The 26,093-nt window shown below is 41.4% G+C and overlaps 1 protein-coding gene across 1 annotated transcript in view; it reads right to left on the bottom strand.

Moving 5' to 3' along the window:
• The window catches only part of kcnj16a (potassium inwardly rectifying channel subfamily J member 16a), a 30,991-nt gene extending 6,502 nt beyond the window's left edge, over positions 1-24,489 (bottom strand). The window contains exon 1 of the mRNA XM_074662826.1: positions 24,415-24,489. The gene's annotated coding sequence lies outside the window, so the exon portion shown is untranslated. The remainder of the gene's footprint in view (positions 1-24,414) is intronic.
• Positions 24,490-26,093: the final 1,604 nt, after the last annotated feature.

A 26,093-nucleotide genomic window follows, 5' to 3' on the forward strand; every position in this document is an offset into this window, starting at 1 on the left:
TTGCTTGGATATCTTTTTCCATGTTTAAAAAAAAAAACACTGTCCACATCACAGAAATATCTCTTTCCATATAAAGAGGCAAAACTGAAAACAATGGCCTCTAAAGCTTGCAATGCCATGCCTGGCCAATAAGTGGCAGGTTAGCTAAATGTCAAAACCATAGAAGAAGAACGTTATGAGCATGCGCAGTCAAGAACAGGAAGAAGAAGCAGTCAACGGAGCAAGGAGATGGCGAAAATACAAATCCAAAAACAAAACATTCATCTGTAGAGCTGTAATGTGGGCAAAAAGTGCAAAGAACACAGAAATAGCATGGTAAATGTCGGCCATCATTCTTGTTGGTGGCAACTGTTGCTACAGTGATTTGTTGCTAGGCACTTGACATCATCACGTCAACCGTTTGACACCGCTTCATGGATCCACTCAACTGGACATTTTCTTATTCCTTCACTTTTTTATCCATTTTAAAAAATCTCAGTTTATGTGTGTGAAGTCGCCGTGTTCGTGTGGCTGAGAGGCCCATTTGGACAGAAAAATGTGCATTTAGGAATATATCCATATTTGTGTGGTCCAGGCCTCAGTGCCATCGGGGGGGTAAAAATGTGTGCCAAAGTTCCCCCCTGGTTGGCAAAACTCACTCAACTGCTGTTTTGGATGGCTGAAGTATGATAAACCACTCTCCTGGGTGACAAAAAAACACATGATGTGTGTGCCCTTTTTTCCCCTTCTTTTTCACCCTTGTCCTTCAAAAAGTCTTTTCACACTGGTGCAGTAAAGTTTTTTCTTTCTTTTTTTTTTAACTTGTTGCACACAATGTGATAGACGCGTCACGATCAAATAAGAATTGAACTTATTGCAAAAAACTTAATTAGGTTAGAGCAGGGGTCTGCAACCTTTACCTTCGTAGGAGCCATTGTTCCTTAGCTCACCTGGATAAAAGTTATTCAGGAGCCACAAAATCTACTTTATCTTCACAATAAAGACAAAAAGTGTATAGATTTGAAACATATTAAAAATCTAGAGAATAATTAGCTGAACGAGAAGATTTTGTGTTTATAAAATTGTACATGTTATGTCTCAGTTTTTTATTTTCAATAAATTTGCAAATTTTAAAAATTTTGAAAACTATGTAGTATCATAAAGTTCAAAAAATAATAAATAAAAAGATATTTCAGTAAGTTTGTGATTTAAAAAAAAATAAATACAAAAATATGGCTGAAAATGCAAAATATTTTAAATTTTAAAACTGTTTTGAAAGTATATAAAATTTGCAAAAAAAAAAAAAACCTGTCTTTTTACAAACTTGCTCCATTTTAAATTATTCCAAAAAAATTGGGAGAAAAATGCAGAAATTAGAAAAAAAATGACATCTAAAAATTTGCAAAATCTTAAAAAAAATTGAATTTTTATCCCTCAATTTGCAAAAAGTATACGAAAAATTTATACAAAAAAATTCAAAAAAATTAAAAAATAAACAATGAGAAAAATAATTTCTTAATAATAAAATCATAAATAAAAATTCTTTATTTCATTAATTTTTTTTTCAAATCTACATGGAGCCACATGAGGCTCCAGAGCAGCAGGTTGCCGACCCCTGGGTTAGAGTATTGGAAAAAATAACTGATTTTACCTGTGCAAGAGATCCCAGTTTGTTGAAATGCTTTCTCAGTGATAAAGCACACTTTTACAATCAATTACCCCCCAAGCTTTGGTTCGCAGACCCCTGGGGGCCCTGGGACCCCACTTTGAGAAACACTGGTTTAGACGCTCTTGAAGACCAACCTACCAGTCCTGCATGTTTCACTGTTTCAAAGATCAATAGTCTGGTATTTATGAAACAGTCGGACCTGTTGTGACAGCAGTGACCCTGCCTCACTCATTCATGTCGTGTTTCCCTTCATACAACAGTCCCCATAGAATTAAAAAAGATCGAAATCTTCCACAAACAATCAGACATTATTTTTTATGGGTCCATCTGCATGAATCTTGCAAACCCTGCAACACACAAAGCCCCACAATCTCCCTGCTCCCTAATCTTTTTTTAATGCCTGGGATACGAACACATCTTTGTTTCTTTTCAACGACTGTAATTGTCCCATTCTCATTGTGAAATAAGATCTCAAACTTTTCTTATCACCTTGACCACATCTTGTTTTTGAAGCATTCAGGCATTGTGTTACTGCTCTTAATGCTGTGGCTCAGATTACTGATTGTTCTGCTGACCACAAACTTCACACACACACATACACACACACACTGCTGCAGCTTTTTTCCCTGCAACACTTCCAAACAAGGATTTTAATTTGATCAAGATTTTTTTTCTGTTTAAAGACGTACAGTTAGAGTTTGTTTTAGAGATAAGGGAGTTAAACATCAGCCAATGTTTTAGCCTTTCAGGAAAATTGAGGTTAAAATTTACTCAAGATTTGAGCAAAGTGTCTTACATAATACATACAATATAAAAACACACAAATACTCCCTCTTTAAACATATATCCCTGAAATCAAGACTGAAACAGATTTCTCAGAGTGATTCCTACCTTTAAGATAAAATAAAGCGGAGCCGGTTGCAGGAGTGTGCGTACCTGTGTGTGTGAAAGCTCTCAGGGTTGTACAGTAGCACAGTGGTCACCTGCAGGAATGAACCAGCCCACTTGTCACAGCAAAAACTAAAGATTAACACCTCCCTGCAGCATCACATGGCGTCACACAGACAGGTGACTGAGTTTCTGTCTCTGAGAGCTGGAAAATATGAATATGTATGAGTCTGAATCAAATCCCTGAATGTTTAACTCACAAAAGGCTCAATAAGACAATATCCATCCACTGCAGCTTGGCTACCCGCTTTATTATCATGTATATTTCACTGAGATCTCATCGCTCAAACAGACCTCAGCACTTGAACTTCTCAAAGAAGCAGAAGGGCATCCAGACAGCTCAGACAGTCCATGATGCACAAATCTGCAAGTGCAACCACCATGTCTGGATATAATCGTCAAATCCGCTATTACTGCTTGTTTGTGAGTCAGATCAGGATCTTGTCCACAATTTAATGGCTCCTTCCTCGGCCAGTGCTACACCCTTCCACCAAGCTTCATACGAATGGTGCCAGTTTTCTGTATTACTGCTGACCGACTGATAAATGCAAGCGAAAACAGATCCTCCTTGGCGGAAAAAGAGATGATTGGATGAAATTGCTACCTTTGACTGACCCTGATTTAGGTAGGAGCTTCTGGATCCAGATAGAAAAGGTTAAATATGATCAGCAATCACTGCATCTAAGCTTTGTTTCTTCACTTTTATATAACGGGATATTCGCTTCTGCAGGAACTTAATCTCCTGTTTTACAGCTGCATCTTACACCCCTTCATTCACAACAACACATAACTAATTGTTGAACACTCTCCTTCCTTTGTGGCTCTCTGTCTCAAAGACTTAAGATCCCTTATTCCCAGGCTGAAACTCCTTAGAGAGCTTAACTCGGCCTCTCTGACTCGAAAACTGTTCTGCAACCAAACTCTCCGCATTGTCTCGAGCAAAAGGCTGAAACTCAGGTTTCAATCATGGAAATCTATTGAGCGTCAGCCTCCTCTGTGTTTCAGAAAGGCTCACAGCTCTGACATATTGTGATAACACTGACGGGCTTTCTTATGTACCCACAAACAGATCTGGGACGATGGAAATGAGAGCCTGCAGTCAGGTCAACGTGACTCTTCCCTCATGGTGGTGTGAGTGTTTATTGTATGAATAGTGACTCGATGACAGAGTGAATGGCTACTCAACAGCTTTGTATGAGGGTCTGTGGCTTTTACCAGACCTGTCATGGAAGGTTTTATAACTGTTCATAGTGTTTTGATGTGAATGTGTATCAGACGCCAGTTTATTATGATGTAGTCATTGTTTTGGTGAAATCACACACAGCTCTGCTACTGCAGCCCTGTCTGTAGATGTGATGGAGAGGACTGGTTTTGAAAGCACTTCCTATGCCAACATTAACTGAATGTCCTACCTTACTTCCCACATTTTCTGACCCTCTTTAGCTGTCCTGTCCGATGAAAGCAATCTACGAGCCAACGTATTTGTATTTTTTAAAGCCCTAGACAAAACATGGTCAAAAAAAGTGAAGTTGTGGCCACGAAATAAGTAAAATGTGCTCATAAAGTACAAATCAATACATTTATTACTATTATTCCTGGACATTTAGAAAGCCAATCCAGCACAACTTCTCTAAGGTCTAAAGCCCTGTTTCCACCAAGTGGTCTGGGATGGGTCATTACAGTTTGGTACGGATCTGATCAGTAAAACCTGATCCTGTTTGGTGGTTTGCTGGTGCCCTTTTTGGTAGGCAAGGATAGTAATTAGGGATGGGTACCGAGTTAGGTACTTTTATAGGTACTGACCGAATTCTGACAAAAGTACCGGGTACTGATTCATGTAATTTCAAAAGGTACCTTGTTTAGGTACCTAAATGCATCCTTGTGACTTTGAAGGAGTGGAGGAGTTGGCAATTTTCTCTGCTGGACATGAACACAGCATTGCAAGTTTATATATTAAATAATTAATATGTTAAATTGAAAAAATATATGTATTTTATTATTAAACAAATTGATATTTTTTACCACATTAACACACAGAAGTAGAGGTAGACCGATATATCAGCCGGCCGATATATCGGGCCGATATTTGGACATTTGTCTCTATCGGCCATAGGCCGTATTTTCTTTTAAAAAGCAGATTTTTGATCCGTTGTATAAAATGACGCAATTTTTGATCAGGCACAAAAAAGATGAGCACCTCAAACTTGTGGAACCACTTGGATACATTACATACTTTTGTTCAAATTATATTAATAAGTTTAAATTTATTTTTTGACATTTTAAGAAGAGTGTGAATGTTTACTACTGCTTGTTACATTGTGTGTTTACTCAGACAAAATATTTCATTGTTTTAAAAGCTGAATAAATGTTCAGAGGACTGGACATGACTTGTTGTAATAGATTTCTTTTAGTTGCTCAGAAATTGCTGCGTTTCACAAAAATGTGATAAATATATATTTATTTAACAATTGGCCTGAATATCAAATTGGAAAAATCGGCTATGCACATCGGCATCGGCTGCCCAAATTTGGAAAGCATCGGCATCGGCATCGGCCCCCAAAAAACCCATATCGGTCGATCTCTACACAGAAGTACAGAAAATTGGTATCGTTGAGTACCGGTATTGATTGCCAGGTACCTGGCATCAGCACCATATCGTTTCAAATGTGAAAGGTACCCATCCCTAATAGTAATAGTAAGCTGGATGCTGATTGCCACGTTAGCTCCTTAATAATGTGATGGCATAGCAGTGCAACACAGCGTAACCCGCTGATTAATCCAACAAAGAAAAAAACAATGACAAAGTTTCATTTGGACAGCAGTTTTTGTAATGCCATCTTCTAAACAAAGAGAACGTTTTTTTGTATGGAGTCGACTGGAGATTGAAACATTTAAACACTACCCCTGTGGCACAGGGAGTGACGATTTGACCCATCAATTTATAGCTCCATCTTTTGGGTCGAAATCTGTTTTTATGGCACCCCAATTGATGGGTTTCAAAAAGTGGGACGGTACGAGTCGGTCATTTGGGGACCTGTCTTAGTTTTTGTCAAAGGAAAAGCCACAAAATGCATGCCATACCAAGACAAACCAAACTGATCCGCTTGATGGAAAGGGGGCTTTAGGTAGAGGCAATTGAGGGGCTACAGCTCCTTCTTAGACGTCTGGTCTGGTGAACTTGGGAACCACTGGGGTCCAAAAGGGAGAGGAGGATCCTGACGTCTTGTTTTCTGATAGAAATACCATGTTGTTCACACTTTGTATACATCCACCAGCAACTGTGATCCCTTCCAAAGCCTTGCAGTTGGCCAATGATACAGCAACCCGGCTCTCAATGTTACCTTAAATGTTCTTTGTAATAATGGTTCCTTGCATTTGGCAATATCAGAGCAGATTAACCCTCACTCAGACATCCGGGAGAGGCTCGGAGTAGAGCCGTTGCTCCTCCAAATCAGGAGGGTCAAATGAGGTGGTTCGAGCATCTGGTGAGGATGCCTCATGGAAGCCTTCCTAGGAAGGTGTTTCGGGCATGTCCAGCTGGGAGGAGACCCAGGGTAGACCCAGGACATAGACGTAGATATTATCATTTAATTTTATCAACTGTTTCCATTTAGGCCTACTGTCAAAAAACAGCCCCTAGTGCCTCAGGGACCTCGTAATGTTTTGGTGTTAAAACCTAGCATAGCTTCTCAGATCCCCTCCATAGCTAAGGCTAAATTGTCAGGATCTGCTCACTGTATCACTAAATCATCTATAATCAGTCTATCCTCCTCCCCACCCTGCCTGTTGTTATCATTAAGCTGCACTAAACACCACAAGTCCCCCTTGGCCTCCTCCTGCTGCTCTCAATGGAAACTAGAAACACAGGAATCAAGCAGGTCTCTGATGGCCGTTTAAATTTAACTTTGAGTGTTCAGCATGTTGGACTTCTGAGGAGTCATGACCTGAAGTGTTGGAAAAGGAAAGCTTCTGGTGAGGTGTTTGATTTTAATCAGCAGAGTCATGTTGCTGAAACATCAGGGGATGAACCAAACTCCTCACAGGAGAAATCATCAAGTATGTTATAAGGTTTGAGATCCAGAAAGCCAAAAACTAACCCTCCACGTCATGCTCCGAGCTGACACCTTTCCTAAAATGTGCAGAGTAAGGGAGCGAAGCACGTGAAATGACTCAGCGCTCTTATTCCTCTGGTGGGAGCACAGTGGGGGGTCGTCAGTAAATTCCTCTGGGTGTCTTAAGAGAAAGTCTGAAAACTAACACCAGCTTTTGTGTTTATGAACCCGGCTGCATATTTTAAAAGTGAACAAATCTGTGTGTGTGTCCATTTTCCTCGCAGTGTGTGTTACATGTACACACAGTATAGTGGGGGTAGGGAGGTGGGGGGTTAATGAGGGTCTCGGCAAAAAGTGGACCCTTAACAAATCGGTTCATTTCCAGGAAAAACAAAATCTTTGTTCCCAATAAAAATGATCTGCAAATATGCATGATGTCAATTTTGTGCACAGATTTGGGATAAAAACGAAAGAAGAGAAAGCCAAGGCACAAAAATAGAGGCCAGAAAGACTTGGAGATGCAGACACTGACTTCTGCATGACATCACTTTACTTATAAATGTGGCCTCTTGCACCCTTGTTTTATATAGATACACAAGAGACGACTTATAGTGAGCAGCCACTTATGCAAATTAGCATCCAAACTCACCCTGTCCACATTCTAGTGCGCACAACTTTACATTATTTCCAAAAGCTGGCATAAACTAGAGTCTTTTGAATTGATTTGTTGTTTCTTTTGGTAAGTCTTAGCTTTATTAAGCTCTCATAAGGACACTCGCCAATTAATGATGTCAGGATGTGAGCAAATCTCGTGCCGCGCTCTCGTAATCCTAATGTGAGTTTCTGAGCGTTTCGTTCCGCGTTCTCATCCCGGGATTACTCAAACACATGTTTTCTTCACAATTTGAAGCTGTAATCTAATTGAGTTGTTCTCACCAAATAGGTACCATAGCTCATAAAGTGAGTGCAAAAAGCAGGGTGAAGAAAAGTCTTTAATCCAGCTTAATCTGCAAACAGTTGTTATTCGTCATGAGGTTTGCTCTTTGGTGCCATTTTTTCCCACATCTGTCCAAAGCAACACTTCCTTATGATCTATTTTTAGCGCTCTCTCTTGTTTCCTTGGGGATACACTGCCATGCCAGGCCCCTTGGTGTCCTCTCAGGAAACCCTGTTGGTGAATCAAGCCATGCCGAGATCCCACATTTGTTTCCTGTGTGTGCGTGAGCATGTTTTGTTTGCGTGTATTTTAGTCTCTTGGCCATCTGTGCAGCGTGTGTGTCTGTGTGTGTGTGTTAGTGAGTGTGTGTGAATGTGTGTGAGGTTGGTATTGCATGCATGTCGCGTGTATTCCTACATTAGTGGGTTTGTGTGGTTGGCATGAAATGACACGGGGTGTATCTTCTCCTAAAAGGCAGAACAAGCAAACAAACAGCTCTTCAGTAGGAAGCTCGTCGGCTGTTTAGCAGCTGCTTCGCTTCGGTTCAGTGCGGTCCTTCCTAACAGAGCAGGGAACACTATACACACTGTACGTCCTGCCTCTGGTCACCGTGTAGGGACCAACCTGCCTTTCATGTTCAATACACAGACCATGATCCAACACTGGGCTGGAAGATGCTTGGCACAGAGCTCCAACACTGAAACTGGAGTGAGGAGCTAAACTGGCGTCTACTAACATGTGGGCTGACGTGAATGTTGGCGGTTAAAAAAGAGTCACACTTCTATCCCTTCTCCGCTCCCGTCAAAGTATCTGCAGAAGGGATGGATTCCTCGGCTTTGAGCATTCACTCGTACATCTTCTTTCTCTTTGAATCTGTCCTCCTGTTTCTGGATGTTTGTAAAAAAAAGCTTAGGTTTCAAAGTGCTATTATCTGAGAAACACTGCTTTTACCCACACACATTCACACAGCCCTGCTGAAACTCTGTAATCATTTCAGAATATGTAGTTTCAGAACAAAGTTAATGAAATCAAGCAGACTCATAAAAGATTGAATTCTTTATTAACCAATTTGGATTTAATTGCAGATTAAATGCTTTATAAACTCTTTTTATTGCACCAAAATTAGATTTTGGATCTTATAAAGTCAAGACGTCTGAAACGTATCGAGACCAAACAACTTCCTGTGTGTGTGAGTGTGTGTGTTTACTGGCTGTTATACAGGCCGTGTAAACAGCCTTTTAGGTACCTCTATAAAAACAGGCCTGCATTCACTCAGCTTCAAATGTATTGACAAAGAAAGCTCCTCCTGGAAGCAGGAGCTGTTACAGCATCATATTTAATCTTTGTGTTTTAGACCCCATTTCCTTGACGTGTTATCTGCAGAATGATTGCTTTCTCTTCAAACGTTAGAAACACGATCAGCGATTGAGCATTCAGCATCTGATCTGCCAAACTTCCTGTCTTTGATTGTGCTGAACAAAATGATTCAACCTTTCAGAATCTCTTTTGGAAGTTTTTTCGTTTAAACAATCCTCGTTCCAGCTGCACTAAAAATATCATTGACTTCAAGCCTCGTCTTGGTTTGAAAATCAGCGTAAAGTTTCCAGACGGACTGACAGCACTCTGCAGGGCGAGTGTTCAGAGTGGAGCGTGATGTCGTAACTCATTGATTTGAGTACAGCTCACTTGTTTTGCCCCAAATTCAGTCTCAATATCTGTCAAGAAGGAGCTGGGTTTGTTTTACTTTAAAGTCTGTGCTGAGGTAAAAATAGACTTAATCTCAGCCGAAGAGTTCACAGTCAGGACGGCTCAACGACACCTGACACTGACACAAAGTGACGTCTAATCAGACTCAGGAGGAAAAATGTGTCCTACCTCCTGGAGAATCACATTCGCAGGTCGTCTTAGGTATTAAATTAAATCCCATTTAAAGCTGCTCCCTGTTTTACACTCATCACAGCTTGGAGAGAAAAGTTAAGTCTGGACTCTCATTGTTGATTAAACTCCAGTTTAGAAATGACTGACACAGAGGCATGCAGGGCCAAAGTCCCAGCAGAGCACAGAGTGCTACATGATCCATTTCTTACAATCATAACCCAAACTCTGAGGGCTGAGAGTATGAAACACAAAGTGTTATTATTAGGTTGTCAATTGATTAAAATGTTTAATCATGATTAATCACGATTATTCACGATTAATCATGATTAATCGTATGATTGTTCATAGCTAACTGGCGATTAATCTCAAATTGATCACATTTTTTTTTATCTTTTCCAAATAAATTTAAACTAAACAGCCTATACTTTTGAGCAGCTCAACACAAACTGATAGAGCTCATGCAGCACAACAACTGACACAAACTCAGCAAAGTTCAGCCAGGACTGGGGTGCTTACTCTCTTCTGTTCCTTCACTCACTCTTTCCCGCTTCTATCAGCTGATTGGGGGCGTGTCTGCTTTCTTTCTTTCTATCCAATCACAGCTACTCTGCTTCAGTCGTAAGAAAGTCATCACAGAGCTGTCAATTTTAAACGCTGTCTCTTCTGCTTGTCACCCAGTTCTGCTCCTCAGCCCCGCAATCCTCACCAAATCTTCCAGATTCAGCCTTCTCAAGTCTTTCACCACCACCAACACCACCAGTGTCTAGACTCCATCCAGGGATACTCATAATTTATAATGCCATTGTACCCCCCATTGTATTGATTATTTTGCTTAACACTTGATGGGGTCTAACCGCCAAACTTTTCCTAAAGTGATTGAAGTGCTTTTGGTCGAAAAACAAATGATCATTTCATGAACCAGCACAAGCACGCAGACAAAGCATATGATCTGTGACGTATGATCACCACGAGCACATCCCTCGACAATAATTTTGAACAATAGTGGGATGTTAGAGGGCTGTGTCAGGCGAAAATGACCGAACATCAGTCAAAAAGTCTCTAAAGTAGTAGCAGTGGTCTCTGTGTGTCATTGTGCTGACTGACAAGATTGCACTCTGTGTCAACAGACGCAGGTGAGCATGTCTGTGATACCTGTTAATGGTTCATATTGGAGTAGTGTGACCGCTTGTCAGCGCAGCTGGGGGCAACCATGTTGGAGCACGGCATGGTCTGGATGGCCGGTGTGCCGCATTTACTCATTTCTGCTTGTCAACCACAATATTATGTCAGTCCTCTATTGATTCCTGATTTCCCAACCTACGGGGTGGGCTGAGGGTCATACACAGAATTAATTAAATTAGAGGCATTAAGAGAAATTTGAATAATTAATATTGCGTCAATTCTGACAGCCCTAGTTGTTATAGATTGTTGATAGGATGTGATTTAGACCAGTTTTGACCCCATTAGACCTTCTGGTCACACTTTTTCCACCAAACACCAAGACAAATTCCTCACCTACTTGGCAACAAATCCATTCCTGACTCCAATTATAAATCTCTTTTAATAGCAGGCTGCATAACCCAATTCATTCCTTTCTACACCACAAACTCGGAAGTTTGGTTTCCCAACTGGAGATGAGGCTTAAATCATTTTTAGATCTTCTTCTTGTCCCTGTGAACTCCTGAGTTATTACACCAGTCTGCGGTGAACCCCCAGGGGAGCTCCAACACTGTGCGAATGTAAATGCACATAGCATGAGAAAGGACAATTAATGGTCACTTTTCCTTTCCATCCCAATCTCCTTCTCTTTTTCGATTCCACACACAGCTTTGGAAAATTCTCTGGAGTTTATTTGTAGATTGAAACAGTGGAAGAGAATGGCTTGTAAGTGTTTCCAGCCATTTGGGTTTTTCCATGCTTTCCACTCACTTTTGTTTCAGTCAGCACCTTAAGGACATATACCTCGTTTGGTTGTCCACTACAGATGTTTGCAGATACAGGCCGACTATTTTTGGGCTGCAGAAAACTGCAACCATCATTTTTTTTCACACCGTTTATGAGCTCTTTTAAGATCCAAGTCCAGGATGAGAAAGAGATAATGGGTGTTTTGTTCCGGTCAATGAGCTGCTCTGCATCAAAAGCAGGATTAAGAATTGGTTATGAGAGGATCTGACAAGAAGCTCAGTAAAATGAGAGGTATTGTGGGACTTGAAGCATTAGTCAGCTGGATGACAAACAAGAGAAACTCTGTGAACTCAGACATTTGAGAGTTGTAGTCTAGTTAAAAAATGAAATAATGTGGATGTATCTTCCTGTTCTGCAACCCCTAAAGTAGGTGATGAGTCATTTGAGTGAAAAGAGGATGAGGAGGAGAGGAGCTTCTGTGAACGCACATCCCTCAGGGGAGCAGTAATAAAGTCTTTGCTGAAAGCGCTCTGGATTTAAGGGCCTGATCTGCTCAGCTGGAGGAAAGAGAAGGACAAGGATTGGAACTTGCTGCAGCCGCTGTCCCTGAGGACCAAACCACTACAGACTCTCGCCAGTGTGTGGCGGTCTGGCAAGAGACTGCAGCACTTGACCCGGATCAAACCGCGAACGGCCACCAGAGAGGGTCACGGTGGGAAAAGCGGGGCTCTTGTAAGGCCAGGACTGTGCTGTACACCGCAGCGGAGACAAACGGCTTAACAGTTGCTTTCTTTGTGTGAACTCTGGTTCTTGGCTGTTCCCTTTTTTCTCTCTGTTATAAAGCTTACGTTGCAGGAAGACAACTACAAGTGTTAGATACAGTACAGGGCTTGTCATATCATTGGGATGGTGCAGCAAGGCCCTTAAAGGTCCCATATTCTGCTCTTTTTCTGCAGTTTAATATGGATCATTAATGTCTTCATGAAATGGCAGTAACATGTTTTGGCCCAAAAAGCCAATAAATCAAGAACAGCAGCATTGTTTCCAGGCTCTCATAGCCCCTCTGTTCAGAATGGTCTGATTTAGTGGGCGTGGCCTTCATATGTAAATGAGCCACCGCTGATACCGCCCCGCTCTTCCACGTCACTGAGTGCGGCGCCACGAGCTCCGAGTGCACAATGTTTCGAAAACAGCAAAGCTCGTCTACGGTAATATTATAGGCTAAAACAACAGGCTAACCACAGCTAAAGTTAGCATCCTGAAGCTAACACAGAGACAGGGGGGACACTGAGGAAAAGCTCTTACATCTGCTCCACAGCACACAGCATTTAAAATACTCACATTTCCAGGGTCTGAGGTTTGTTGGTGGATGGTTGGTAACGAACCTGGATTCAGGACCAGTCTATTCACTAGCCCTCTGTTGTACTGTCCAAAGTTGGAAAAGCAGTCGGCCGTGAAGTGACTAGCACACACATGCACAGTTTTACTGAGTGTAGCTGGCACATTTCCTTGATGAATGAACTCTAGTCACTTAGTCTTGTCTTCTCCACAGATGGGAAGCTTGAGAATGGAACTATGTGGCTGTTTACAGCCAAAAACAAAGCAGTGATGGCTCTTCAACTTTGGCAGTGGGCGGGAAGGGGTTCAGGGGTATCTGCTCCGGTGGACCAATCAGGTCAGACTTGCTCCTGATTGGTCAAAAAAGGAATCGCTGACGTCAGCAAATCCACCAAATCCAAACAGCTCATTTTAGGTCAGGATTTTACATTCACAAGCACTACTAAGTACAGGTTTTGTCATGAAATATCACATTTTGTGGGCTGGGAGGAAAGCCAAAGACCCACAAATTTCACTAAAAGACTTAATAATGTGATTTTTGCATAATATGGGACCTTTAAAAACAAATGCAATGAGATGATTTATTCAATTATTAATGCCAATGTGTTGCAAATACTAAAAATACGAGGCAAATGATCCCATTTTGCATTTCAGAGACTTAAATATTTTGCCCAAAAAGTCAAAATCTCATCCATCTTTGCAGTTGTCTCATTAATAATTGACCCCTGTACACTACAACAAACCACATCATCAGATCTATTTAACTAGTTGCTATTTTGACCATTTTTATGACTCTCTTTTACGTCATTGTGGTTGGCTGAAATATTAAAAAGACACCTTTCAAAAAGCCGTGCGGGCTTACCTCATGATTTAGTTGCTTCGTTAGTGTTCACAGGAGAGGTGTTGGAAAAGTTACACGAGGGTTTGGTGAAGACGCTGAGTTTTTCAAAGCTGCTGGAAAGTAGGGCAATAAGCACGTAACAGTAAAGGCCTCAAAGAGAAGTCACTGTACTGTGGTCACATGTCAACATGTCCACTTGATCATGGAGAGGGCCCTCAGGCACGGCCCGGATGGGGCTTCATTCTGGACTCTGCTGGTTCCTCCAGCTGGGCCTAGCATCACACTCTGCCCCACCTGTGACAACAAACAGCCTCATTACCTCCTCCAGTCATTTGACGCCATTTAATGCTTTCACTGGGATCATCTCAGGGACACAACCGACACGAAACATGTAACTCTCCCGTGAATTGAGCCTACATTTCCTGAAGACAACCCAGGTAATAAAGGTGATGAGGAAAAAGGAAGTGCATGTTTGGGATCTGGTCACAGTGTGGTTTCAGATCCATTACGTAAGAAGCAGTTCACCATACATCCGCTCCTCTGATCACTCACGGTACAGAAGCTGAGAGCTGCATCAACCCTCTGGTTTATTGAGAGGTAAATGAATGGTCAGACAGATTAATTGATCTCAGATGTGTGAACGGTTCCACTCCTGGTGAGAAACTAACTTCTTGCTTTCTCTTTTACAACCCCTGGCTTACTCCCACATTTATATATTTGTGTTTTTTGTTGGAGCGTTTTCTGCCAAGGCCTCATAACTCCTTGAAGTCATACAGACTCATTAAAGTGATTGATTGGCTGCTTGGGGCTTTGCTTTTTCCACTAGTTTATTTACCTGTTTTGGACCGGGCTCTGCTTCGGCTGCTGTAAGGTAATGTGATCTCCTGTTTTTTCCCCCTAAAGAGTTTATATGACATATGTCGACGTGAAGCGTAGCTGTAGTCAGAGTTTTGATCGCCTGCTGGCAGCGTGGGAGACGGCTCTGTAGGTTAAGAAGTGTTAAAGAGCCACACACGTGGTTTTCCTGAGTTGTAAATTTTATGGATAATTTCTGATGTGGTTACAGATTTATACTTCTTAAACTAAGCACAGCAGCTGCAGGTAATTACTCAGCCGCCTTCTTCTGCCTCTGTTTGCTGTCTCACTCCACCTTTGATGAATACGGACAATGTGTTGGGATGGGAGAGTGACGTACACAGTCTAATGAAAAGACTGTTTCGAATCTTTTAGAAGATACTTTGATTTGATTTTGCTTTCTTCACTTCTTTGTCAGTTTATCTCCATGTTTCCCCATTCACAGGTAATTTTTTTTAATCCTTTGGTTACTTTACAACTGGGTCCTTTCTCTTTGTTTCCTCAGGTTGTGGCAATAATGGTTAATATCTAAAAGAGTATGACCTGGGAGACAACAGACTTTGGAAGAGACGGATACAAACAGATCCTAATTACTGAATGGCATCAACCAATGTGAGTTTTTCACTTAGTGGCCTTTGAAAACAGGAAAATCTTTGGTTGTAGGACCAATGTCAAAGCAATGAAGCCGATTTATTTGTACATTAAGACTCTTTTAGGGAACTTAAAATGAACAGAAACTCACCTTGGTGCAGTGGAAACTAGAAGGTGACACCAGAGTGGATTTTCACTCCTTTCCCATCCCACTCCCACGGAAAAAAAAATCACATCCCATCCCGATCCTGGGCCAAAGAAAGAAAAAAAATTGTGTCTCAAAATGATTTCCACCCCTGTACCACTTCCATTTTTTCCCTTTCTTTCAATTTTTAGGCAATACATTGAATTTGATTTTCTCCCCATTCTTTTTTAGATTACTGTTGATTTCTGGGAAGAGTAGTTCTTTTTATATTTGTGTTAGAGTGTAGACTTAATGGAAATAAACTACAAAATGACGGCGCATGCCACATGTTATATTCTATCTTTCTGATTGGTTCCTGTTCAGGACTACTTCCATTAACTTTTTATCCTGTACTGTCCCAATCCTGTGATTAATAGTAAAGTTGACTCCCATCCTGCGAGAATCCTGAAATAAATGTCAGCCTCTAGTGGAAACCTATGCCCAGACAAAAGATGTCTGTAAAAGGGCTCCTAAACCAAACATTTACTGAAGCACCTGCTCACTGTCCCAGATCCAACTGCCCTAACACCTAACCTCTTGTTTGGCCCTTTTTATTCAACCTTTATTTTATCATGCCTATTCCTGCTGAGATGCAAAATCTCTTTTATGAGAAAGTCGTGGCCAAGACAGAAGTACACAGGAGGCACATATATATGTTGTAATTTGGGATAAATCTGGAGGAACACCTGACTCACAACTCACTGGGTTTGAAGAAGAACAAGGAGCAAACTATGCGGTATTTAATGCTGAAAATCTAAGTCACCAAAACCTGGCTTCCTAATGACTTGCTTTAGTATTACAGAAATGTGTCATACAGGATTTTTTCTCTGCAATAGCACACCCAGGACGTTGACAGTTTGTCTTCCTGTTGAGATTAGTTAAACTTTTCTTCAGAACCAGAGCGGAAGTCAAATTGCTCTTCGATATCAATCGTAGGATGTGAACATTTCCTGTAGACATCTTGAATCAGGTCATGGCACCCATCCCCAAACGTTGTGTCAGCCTGTCTCATAAGTCGGCGGCTGAAGACTGATAAAGCCGTCAGTCCAGGACCTTGGCAGAACGTGGCGTTGGGTGCACTCATTACACTCTCCCAGGCTGCACTGGGGTGAAGTCCCACCATGCACTCATGCCTATAACTCAAGTGCAGCCAAACCATCTCATTAGTGAAACAATCCTCACTGTGCACTGGTTTATACGTGTGTGTGCGTGAATGTGTGTGTGTGAAGGAGGGAGCACAGGGTGAGATTTCATGTTGTTCTGGGAGATTTGTCATCACAAGCTCAGAACGTATTATATTGTTACAATATCTCTCCTTTTCCAACTACCTGTAACATTTTCCGATTTGCTAATATTTTCCATGATATTTTCCCACATTCACTCTATCACTCCCAACACGTTATCCACACGTTATCTGGCCGGCTCAAAATTTATTCATGTTACACAATAATCTGAATGTGCGCCCTCTTTAAAGAGCTTATTAACCTTTATGAAAACAGACATGTTCTGAATGTTTGAGCAACACCTCAAAGCCGACTGCGAGCGCTTTAATGAGCGACGTCAACAGTTCAGGGAGCTCTTTGGAAAACACTTAAGTGATTCGTTTGCCTTTCTGTCAGACTTGATTCTTAAATCATTAAAAGGTGTGGATGTTAGCACTCCAGCACTGTGTGAAGTCTTAATTAGCATCCACAGCAACATGTGGTCTCATGAGCAGAAACATAAACACACAGTTAACAAAGTTTTGGATTTGGTGTTCTGACAATTGACAATTAGGATGTTCTAGGACTGTTCCAAAATGTGAAATGCAAAGTCTTTCCAATGAAGTAACAAGAAATTAAGCTTAACAGAGGAATCGGACTCTACTCTCAGCAGCCACTTAATTGGAAATACCTGCTCAGTTGCTCGTTAACACAAATATCCAATTATCCAATCACCAGGCTGCAACCATTGGCCTTATTGGGTTTAGTACTGTTCTTTGTCGTGTTGTGTATGAGAGTGAGACCTCTGTGTGTCTGTGAGCGGGTGAGGATGTTTAATGTTGCTGCAGTTGAAGATTGGGGATTGGCTGGAAGGAGGACGCCACCGTCATTGATTCGGGATATGAAGCAATCACAGTGAGCGTTATTCATTGACAGCAGCAGAACGTTTTTCTCTTGGCCTCCAAAATTTGTCAAATTGTGTTAACAGTTTTGTTCAATTGTAGGTTTTTAATTTTGAATTTGTCTCTTTTCTTATTCTTTTTTTGATGAGCAGTTCATTACTACTTTTTTGACTGACTGCTTGGTTAAAAGTTGGGTTTAGGGATCGTCTTTTGCTTGCTAGATGATTGCATTTTTTAAATAAAGTAGATACTATTGAAACCAAAAGATTACTACAATTTTTTTTATTTTATTTTTGTTGTTGTTGTTGTTGTTGGTTTGGGGACTGGAGAAGTAATGGCTTTCTCGCATTTCACTGTTTAGTTACTAATTGAATTAAATAGAATTGAAAGAACTTTATTTATCCCTGAGGGGCAATTAAAGTGCATTGAGCCATCAACAGCAAGAACAGACAGCACAAAACACAGACCATATTGCACATCAGACTCAAAGTCTACTGTTTAAAATGCTAAAATAAACAAATAAATAAATAAATAAATAAATAGATTAATTAATTAATTAAATTAAAATACAAGAAAAAACAAACAAAAAAATAAAATGCTAAAACCCTAACTTCAGGAAAATAAAACTTAAAACACTTGCTCAGATAATAAAAATGATAAAACTGAGATAAAGAAAATATTAAAGTGCCAATGAAATACTGAGACATAACATCCTCTAGACAGGAGCATCAACCACCATGTCAAATTGGGGCAAAACCTCTGAGTGATGTCTCCAGCAACTTTTTAAATCAATGCCACCATTAATTAAGTCAGTTCTGAAGGAAGAAAAAAGGTCCAACCCGGTACCAGCAAGGTGTACCTGATAAAAGTCTAGCGTTGATAAGTTTGGCTTATCAAAGCTGAAACCTCTTCAAAAAACAAAGTCAGTCTCTTTCCTACAGGCCCAACAAAAAGCTAATGATCCAGGGGATTATAAGCTCTTAAAGGTCAACAAACTAACCCATACAGACAACAGATGGTTGTACCTATTGCCTCACCTGGTAAGCAGGTAAGGTGGATTACATAAACACTCATAAAAGACTTACAACCCAGCGTACTTTCCAGGTTTAATAAATGATTAGACCGTTTCCATAAACTTCTATTAGTGGGTTTATTATTGGATGCCAGAGTGCACAATGCCCTCACAGCCTTACTTTCTAAGAAAATCCAATTTATGGCCTCTAATTCCTTTTTTTAGCTTTATGGGATGTGAGGTACAGAACAGTCAGGACCTAACTTTGAGGGTCTTCCAGTTCTCTTCGTATTAATCTGCGGCTGCACTCGCTGAGGTACGGATTGCTTCTCCTGTCCTGTCTACATGAAAAATTTACAGCTATGACTTTGAACTATGGACCAAATAGTAAATCTTTCCGTCTAAGACAAAGCAGAGCAACGCTGCAGGCACCGAGTAAGTGTTCATCTCATTATAAAGAGCTTATTGGCTTGTGTTTCTTGTTAGGCCGCAGACACATTACTCTCCCGAGTAAAACATGGTAAGGGTGCATTTTAATCGAATCCTTGCCTTCTGTTTCAGTTTAATAGCAACTATTCGACGATTATAGATGTTACAGTGTTTAAATCAATTCAGCTCTCCCTTTTTCACCCACACACTCTGCCTGGGCTCAATTATTTGGGTTGATTTTGATTGCTGAACAAGCAAATGAGACATGACATGGAAAAACATATCCCTTTTATGTGAACCTGAACCAGCTTTAAGTGTGAGCTCTGCCTGCTCGTTTCACTTGAAGTGTTCTTTGGGAAATTGATTCAACCTTTGATTCTTTAAAGCACCATTTGGGCTTCCTTTCCCCCCTCTTTTATTCATTGTTATTTATTTCTTGGCATGGGCAGTGCTAAAAAGCAAATACCATGTTGATACAGTCACCGGGAAAATAAAAGAGCACGATAATACAAGGGAATAACGAGATTTGTGCTAGCTTTGTTGATCTGTGGGAAATCATTTGACAGTTCATTTACTCATAATTAATTCTTTCACACGGCCTAACTTTCTTTGTACAGTACAGACTGGACTGGGACGAAAAAATGGCCCTTGCATTTTTGGCTATAGCAGCACACCATGGTTATTTATATGATATGCAAAAGGCACACAACATACCACATGTGACAAAATGGATACGCTCTTTCACTACTCAGACACTTTCATCTTGGGAAAGATGGCTGCTGTGTCACATCTTGTTGTCTCATCTTGACGTGAAAGTGGATGTCAAAGAAACACTGCTAAAGATGCCTTCTCAATGTTAATGAAATACACGTTCTATAGAGGGATTATCAGTCTACATCGTCATAAAGCTGTGCACACATCCTGACCGCAGAAGCAGCGTTTAGCTCCTTTTATTCAGGCGAGTTAGGGTTTTTTAAACACTAAATTCAACCTGTTATCAGCATAAAAATGTGTGGTTGTTCCGTGGTCAATTTTTAGAAACAATACAATACAAGAGAGGCAACTTCCATCAAGTTTTGACCATCACAGAGCAACCGGTGTTTTGGAGTTAATAGCTACCATGGTAACTGCTGACTCTCAGTGGGCAGTATCAGTGATTAACAGCCGAGAGTCACCAGTTAACAGGGTCACACTTTACACTGAAACACCAGCAAAGTCTGCAGGTAAATAATTAACTCTGGATGTAGTTTTCTGGTTCTTTTATTATGAAGTGGGTCTCAGACTTAGCAGTCTGTGTGCATTTTTTGGTCTGGGAGGGTTTCTGATTTATTGACACACGTTTACGCCCTGGTCTGTCACAGTCTAGTAAGTGTCCATGGATAATGCAGTCATGAGAATTGAGTGACAGTTGCATGTTTAAATTACTCTCATATCTGTATGTGTATTTTACAAACTGTGTACCATCTGTATAAGCGCTGATATTTAGTTTAAAAATGTGTTTTTTGGTGGTTTATTCCTCCCAATGTCAGTTGACAAACCATTATACTCTGCAGTGCTTCTGCACTCAAGTTGTGCATACATCCATCGTTGCTGATAATCCCTCTATACTTATACACAATTGACCTATGGCTTAGCCACGCCCCCCTCAACTCCCTTGGACAATTAATGAACGTTCACTGAAAACAAAACCTGCTCAAAAACTTAATTCTTTTTAAAAATTAAAGGTTTTTCAAAAAAGTAAGCAATAAATACTTTTCCTGGTAACTAGTTACAGTCATGAAGAAGTAATTTGGTTGCTAATTCAATTATTTTTATGGGAAAGTAAGAAAGTATAACATTTTAAAATTGATTTGCCCAACACTGGTTGAGAGACTGTATTGGATTAGATTAATGTCCTTCAAGAACATTAACCAATAGGCTGTCATGGTTGATCAAAGTGATTTATAACATACTTTTTTGGTTAAAGTATGGCAGCTTCAGGCATTCCCTAGTACGCCAGATGGCCTGTCCAAGCCTGATACAGTATATTCTATATTTAGAGAGTTATGAGAAGGGGACCAGGATGTTAGAGAGTCATTATTCTGGATTTCTTCATCGGCCAATCAAAACACAACACAGGATGACTTTCAGACTCAGTTTACAGACAGCATGGCAGGTGTCCGCTCACTGTGGTTGTCCTCGAGCTCTCATTAACACCATCATAGGAATTGTTTTCAAACCCTGAGTTTCAACGTAAACTATGCTCATGTTTCTGATTTGCAAATCAAAGTGTTCATTTCAGCAAATCCAAAAACTCCTCTCTACAACCTAACTTAACAGGATGACTTTTCAAGTACTTTGATGACTCATCTCTGGTGCCAAAGTGCAAAGAGAATGACCTAAATTTCAACACTTTTTTGAGACTCATGCAGAGGATGTGAAGTCTCAGTCTGACTCGTTGAGCAAAAGGAACAATGGTTGTAGTCTTTTGCCCCAAAAACCAGCCAGTTTCCTGTCAAACCTGACCTACTTCAAAGAGACGCCAGGTCTGGACAGTGCATCTCTGATAGGAGCGATCAAAGTGTTAATGACAACAAGAGGTGACGAATCCAGTCCTGGTGTTGCCTTGATGACATTGACGTTGACGTCATTACACAGAAAGAGTATGACTTAATGACAGTTCATCTCAGGCACACTCTCACAGCTCCGGTCACTACCGTGCTCAAGCTCGGCTGCTTGGCAAGTGTTGCCGGGAAGCTCATAATGTGGTGGAAACGTGCCAGCATCCTGCAAGAGCTGACATGGAGAAAAATAGAGCAGGAAGTTCGTGTTTTCCTTTTCTCTTAGTCACTTACTCAGGCTCTCCGATGGGGCACACAGTGAACGATGGATGCAAGTGATAGACGTGTTGTGACTCATGATCCCAAACAGTTATCATCCCCTTGATATGTCAGTGTCCGTGAAGTAGAGATGCTGCAGAACAGACGTGAAGCAGCTCTTGAGCCTGGTCCCTGTCCAGGCTGAACAGAACTTGTGGTTTTGTGTTCGCATGAAGTGGAGCTGGTCCACATTCTGGTGGGTTAATGTAATGAGAGGCTGACCGGGACAGGGTGTGCGGTGAAGATGCTGAGGTGAGGATGGTTGGAGCAAAGGGAGCAGGGAAGGAGAAACAGATTACTGAGAAGGGAGTGGTAGATTGGAAAGGACACAGGGTGATAGACGGGCCACACACTCGCCATGATGTAATGAGGGAAGTGTTTGGACAAAAACAGAAGCAGACTCAGCTACAAGTGTCATTTTGGGTCTCAAATAACCCAAAACATAACCGCAGATCTTCACAGGATTGAGAAGCGACTCTGTATTCATCAGGTGAGCTCTTTCATAAGAGAAGTCAACACATGTCACAGAGTTCATCTCTGACAATAAAACTGGGATCATCCCTGAGTCCCTCCAAGAAGACAGAAAATTTGTTTCCACCCTCTGTCTTTTAAAGAAACCTCAGTGGTAACAAAGGAATTTGTAAAAAAAATACAAATAAGCTTTTACTCTGACTTAAGATGGAAACTTGGTTTATTGATAAAAACAAAATGCAATTACGAGCGATGGAAACAGACTCAGCGAATAAAAGATGACATACGTGAGACTTGGAAAAGAGAAAGTGCTGATGGAAGCAGGAGATCTGAGCGATCAGGAGGCTACGACATCCCTCAAATGAAAACTTGAAACAAACAGAGCTCCATCACGTTTTTTTTCCACAGGGTTCTTCAAACATGTGACAGTAAACTGTTTGTCTTGGGATTACATAATGCCAATGCAGCGTCACCTTCTGGGATGATTCAAGACATCACGGAAGAGAATTACTGCCCCTTATTTTATTTTGATGTCCATCTTCTACAGCTCTACGGTTTCATTTAGCAGATGCGACAACACAAGCAGGAATTTAGACAGAAAGGAAAACCTTAGTTAGTGCGACAAAGTGCTACAAGATGCTGCCATTAACTGTCTTTCCATCGATGCACAGTGTGTCCTGAAGTAAGATCACAGTGATGGTGATCCCATATGTCTCCATTGCTAAGGGTGATTTGGGCAGAATCCCATTTCAGGAAGTCCTGCTCAGAAACTTATATCAAACTTTATTGCAACAACAAAAAACATAATGAGAGGAGCCAGACCAGGAGTCTGCTTGTGAAAGACACCTGGTGCTCCCAGCCCAGCGCGGCTCTAAATCTCTAGCCAGACTCTTCTCTTTTGTTGTGCCCAAATGGTGGAATGAATGACCCAACTCTATGTAATCCGCAGTCCCTTTCTACTCAAAGAGATGTCTAAAAACTCATCTGTTCAGGGAACACTTAAGCACTTAATCTGACCCTTCTCCTCTTTGTCCTCAGGGGTAGAATGAGTCAGAAGGTCTAAGGCCATGTCCACACATAGCCGGGTATTTGGGAAACCGCATTTGTTTTTATACGTTTACACCTGTCGACCACACAAAACTGCAGCTTTACGTTACTAAAAACGATGTTTTCTGGAAACTCTGGTTTCATGGTTTTGTGTGGATACTGGTAAATATAGTTTTCGGTTCTCAAACAACAGATCTGAATGACAGAGGGTCATTCTGATTGGCTGGCATGGGTTTTATGTCAGGAAAAATCTGCCTATGGGTTCATGCTTGGAGCTGCACTCATCAACAGATTTACCCGCTGCTTGTGGATGAAAGTATTTTTTAAAACAAACGAGAGGAGGGATACTTGTTTTTGAAAATACCTGGCAACAAGTGGACATGGCCTAAGACTCAGCTCTTGGTGAATTTTCAGCTCAAATTACTGAATGTTGTTGAAGGTTGAGGTTTGTTGTTGCAGCAATAAATAGTGGTATGTTGGCTAGATTATTCTACATTATACTGTATTTTTTTAAAAATCTTGCACTTAATGGCAGCACCTGCAGCCATAACTTGTAGCACTTGTGTTGCACTAACAAGGTTTTTCCTCCTGTCTTGCTCATGTTGTACGTCACTTTGGACAATAGCGTCTGCTAAATCAAACTGTAGAACTGTAGGAGTCAACAGGTTTGAGGTTTTACAGCTCAAACAAGAATGAGAGGATCATCAATGTGTTGGGAAGTGCAGGAACTCCTCATATTCCCGACTCTAGCTGTCTGGCGGTGATGCTAGTTGCTGGTGTGAGGCAGCACAGTAGAGACAGACCGGACCTGGATCTGGTGGAAGTTCAAGCAAAGATACCCAAGATGCATCTCTGGCCTGACTCCTCACATAGGTTTCCATTCAAGTCAGAGTGTCAACTCACACAGGGTTCGCTCTGTTGCAGTCGGGCTGCATCCCAGCTCCGGCATGTTGCAGCAGATATGCAAGCCTCCTAAATTTGCCGGATGCCAGAGCTTTTACACATGAATTTATCAAAAAGCAGATAGAGCAGGACAGAAATCTGTGCATGGAAACCACCCAGAAAGAGACAGTGACTTTCAAAATAAAACAAATTGTGTCAAACCCAGATTGAAAGAATAGTCAAGACACCAGAATCTTGTTTGTTTTCTTCCTCAAAGATGCAAATGTTTTTTATCTCCCCTAGGATGCAACTTATAAAGTTTGTTGAAGTCCTGTGTCATCCCTTGAAGAAATCGTGCATAACTGTAGGTTACATGTATAGATGACCCACAAAAGACAACACCTGGACGCTCTAATAAAGGAGTTTACACTAACCTTAAGTTCAGATGTGTAAATGAATCCTTACAGCCCCGCTCCCCTGCAGAGGTAGACCGGACACCACATAGTTTCCATTCACTTGTTCACTTACACTTAGAAAAATAATTAAAGGGCCTGTTTTTAAAGGGCTCCAGAGCGGCCCTGATGTCTTCCTGCCAGAGCCTGCTGTCATCTCTCAGCTGGGCTCTAATCAGAGGGACCACCGAGTCAGGTCACTGCTGCTAAAGGAACAAACAGCGCTGACCCTGCTGCGACAGAGGCCACCAGTTTGGGTCAGGCCTGCTTCAGAGAGGAGGTATTCAATTCAAAGATGTTATGAGCGGGATAATGGAGTCAGATAGTGTTTCAAGATGCTGGGAAAGTCACTTTCTTTGTTTTCATTCAGAGTCTTTTTTTCATTCTTTGGACTCGTGATCACAGAGCGAGCTGTTTACAAACTGCTGTTATGTCTCTGCTGTATAACGTGCAGATGTCACAGCAGAAGGAGGATCTGTCTGCACAGCATCATGGCCTAGTTTGAGAAGCAATTATACTGCTGCTCACTGACAAATACCTGCACCCATTGGGAACACATTAGGAAGCAATGTGTTCATTCTTTCCGAACAGGGGTGATGCACTCGTCTGGTATGGGCGGTTGTGATCGGTGGGCGGCTTCGGCCAAACCCTTTTAGAGGCGAGAGGGAGGGAGAGCTCTGTTACTGGTTAGCATACATCTGTAGCTCTGGTGGACAAGTGCCGGAGCTCAAAGGCCACAGCCCGGGCAGATAAATGATGAGAAATGAAATACAGCAGCCACTTTCAGAAAATCACACGCACGTTTAAGCATGTACTCGTCCATCGGAGAAGGGGCCAGGAAGTCTTTCGGCATCCATTTGCGTGTCTGGTCTCTTCTTCTTTCATAAACTTGAGCGAGCGAGCCAAGGCGCGTTGTTTCCATGTGTTCTCCCTTCATGCCACACATTAATGAGTGAAGATATCAGCGGCTGGGTCTGACTCACAGGAATGTTTAACCCAGCTAACCTGGCTGCGACTGGCGCTCCTGCCTCTGTTTACATGTGCTCCCACTGACAGCAGTGAACTTGGTAATTGAATTTTATTCTCCAGTTCAGCACATGGGAAAAAGACGGCTACTTTACCCACAAATATTTTTCTGTCTCCGCCGACCGTCTTGTTTTGGAGGACAGTTTTCAATTTGGAAGTTGTTTTCTCTCCTCTCACGTTTGGTTCGTGAACAAACACCAGAGTCATCGCTGCGAACATGTTGTGTTGTTCTTTGTCATCTTCGCACCTTGTGTTTTTCCAGCACACCATCTCTTTATAGGCGAGGAGCTTTGATCTATGTGCTCCTTTATATAACTGTAACTCCCCGGAGAGCCGTACAGATAGACGGCTTACAGATGTCCTTATGTCACAGCACTTCATGAACCTTACAAACACATTAGGCTCCTCTTCCGTGCACCACCACACACTGTATGACCACACAACCAGGCGGCTCAGTGGGAAAGTGATCAAATCCAGATGCCTTTGCATGCAAATAGAACCTCTATCTCATGCTGTCTCCGTCCCTCTCACGTACTCTTACTCGTACACGCTCCCACACACATCTGTGAAAATGTTTGGTATTATATATTTCCACTTTCCCCGTGTTAAGATCTCTTTGGAGCAGCCAAACTGAG

This window comes from Halichoeres trimaculatus, unplaced genomic scaffold (assembly GCF_033239565.1).
Source record: "Halichoeres trimaculatus isolate MK-OKI-2021-1 unplaced genomic scaffold, fHalTri1.1 fHalTri1_scaffold_23, whole genome shotgun sequence".
NCBI lineage: Eukaryota > Metazoa > Chordata > Actinopteri > Labriformes > Labridae > Halichoeres > Halichoeres trimaculatus.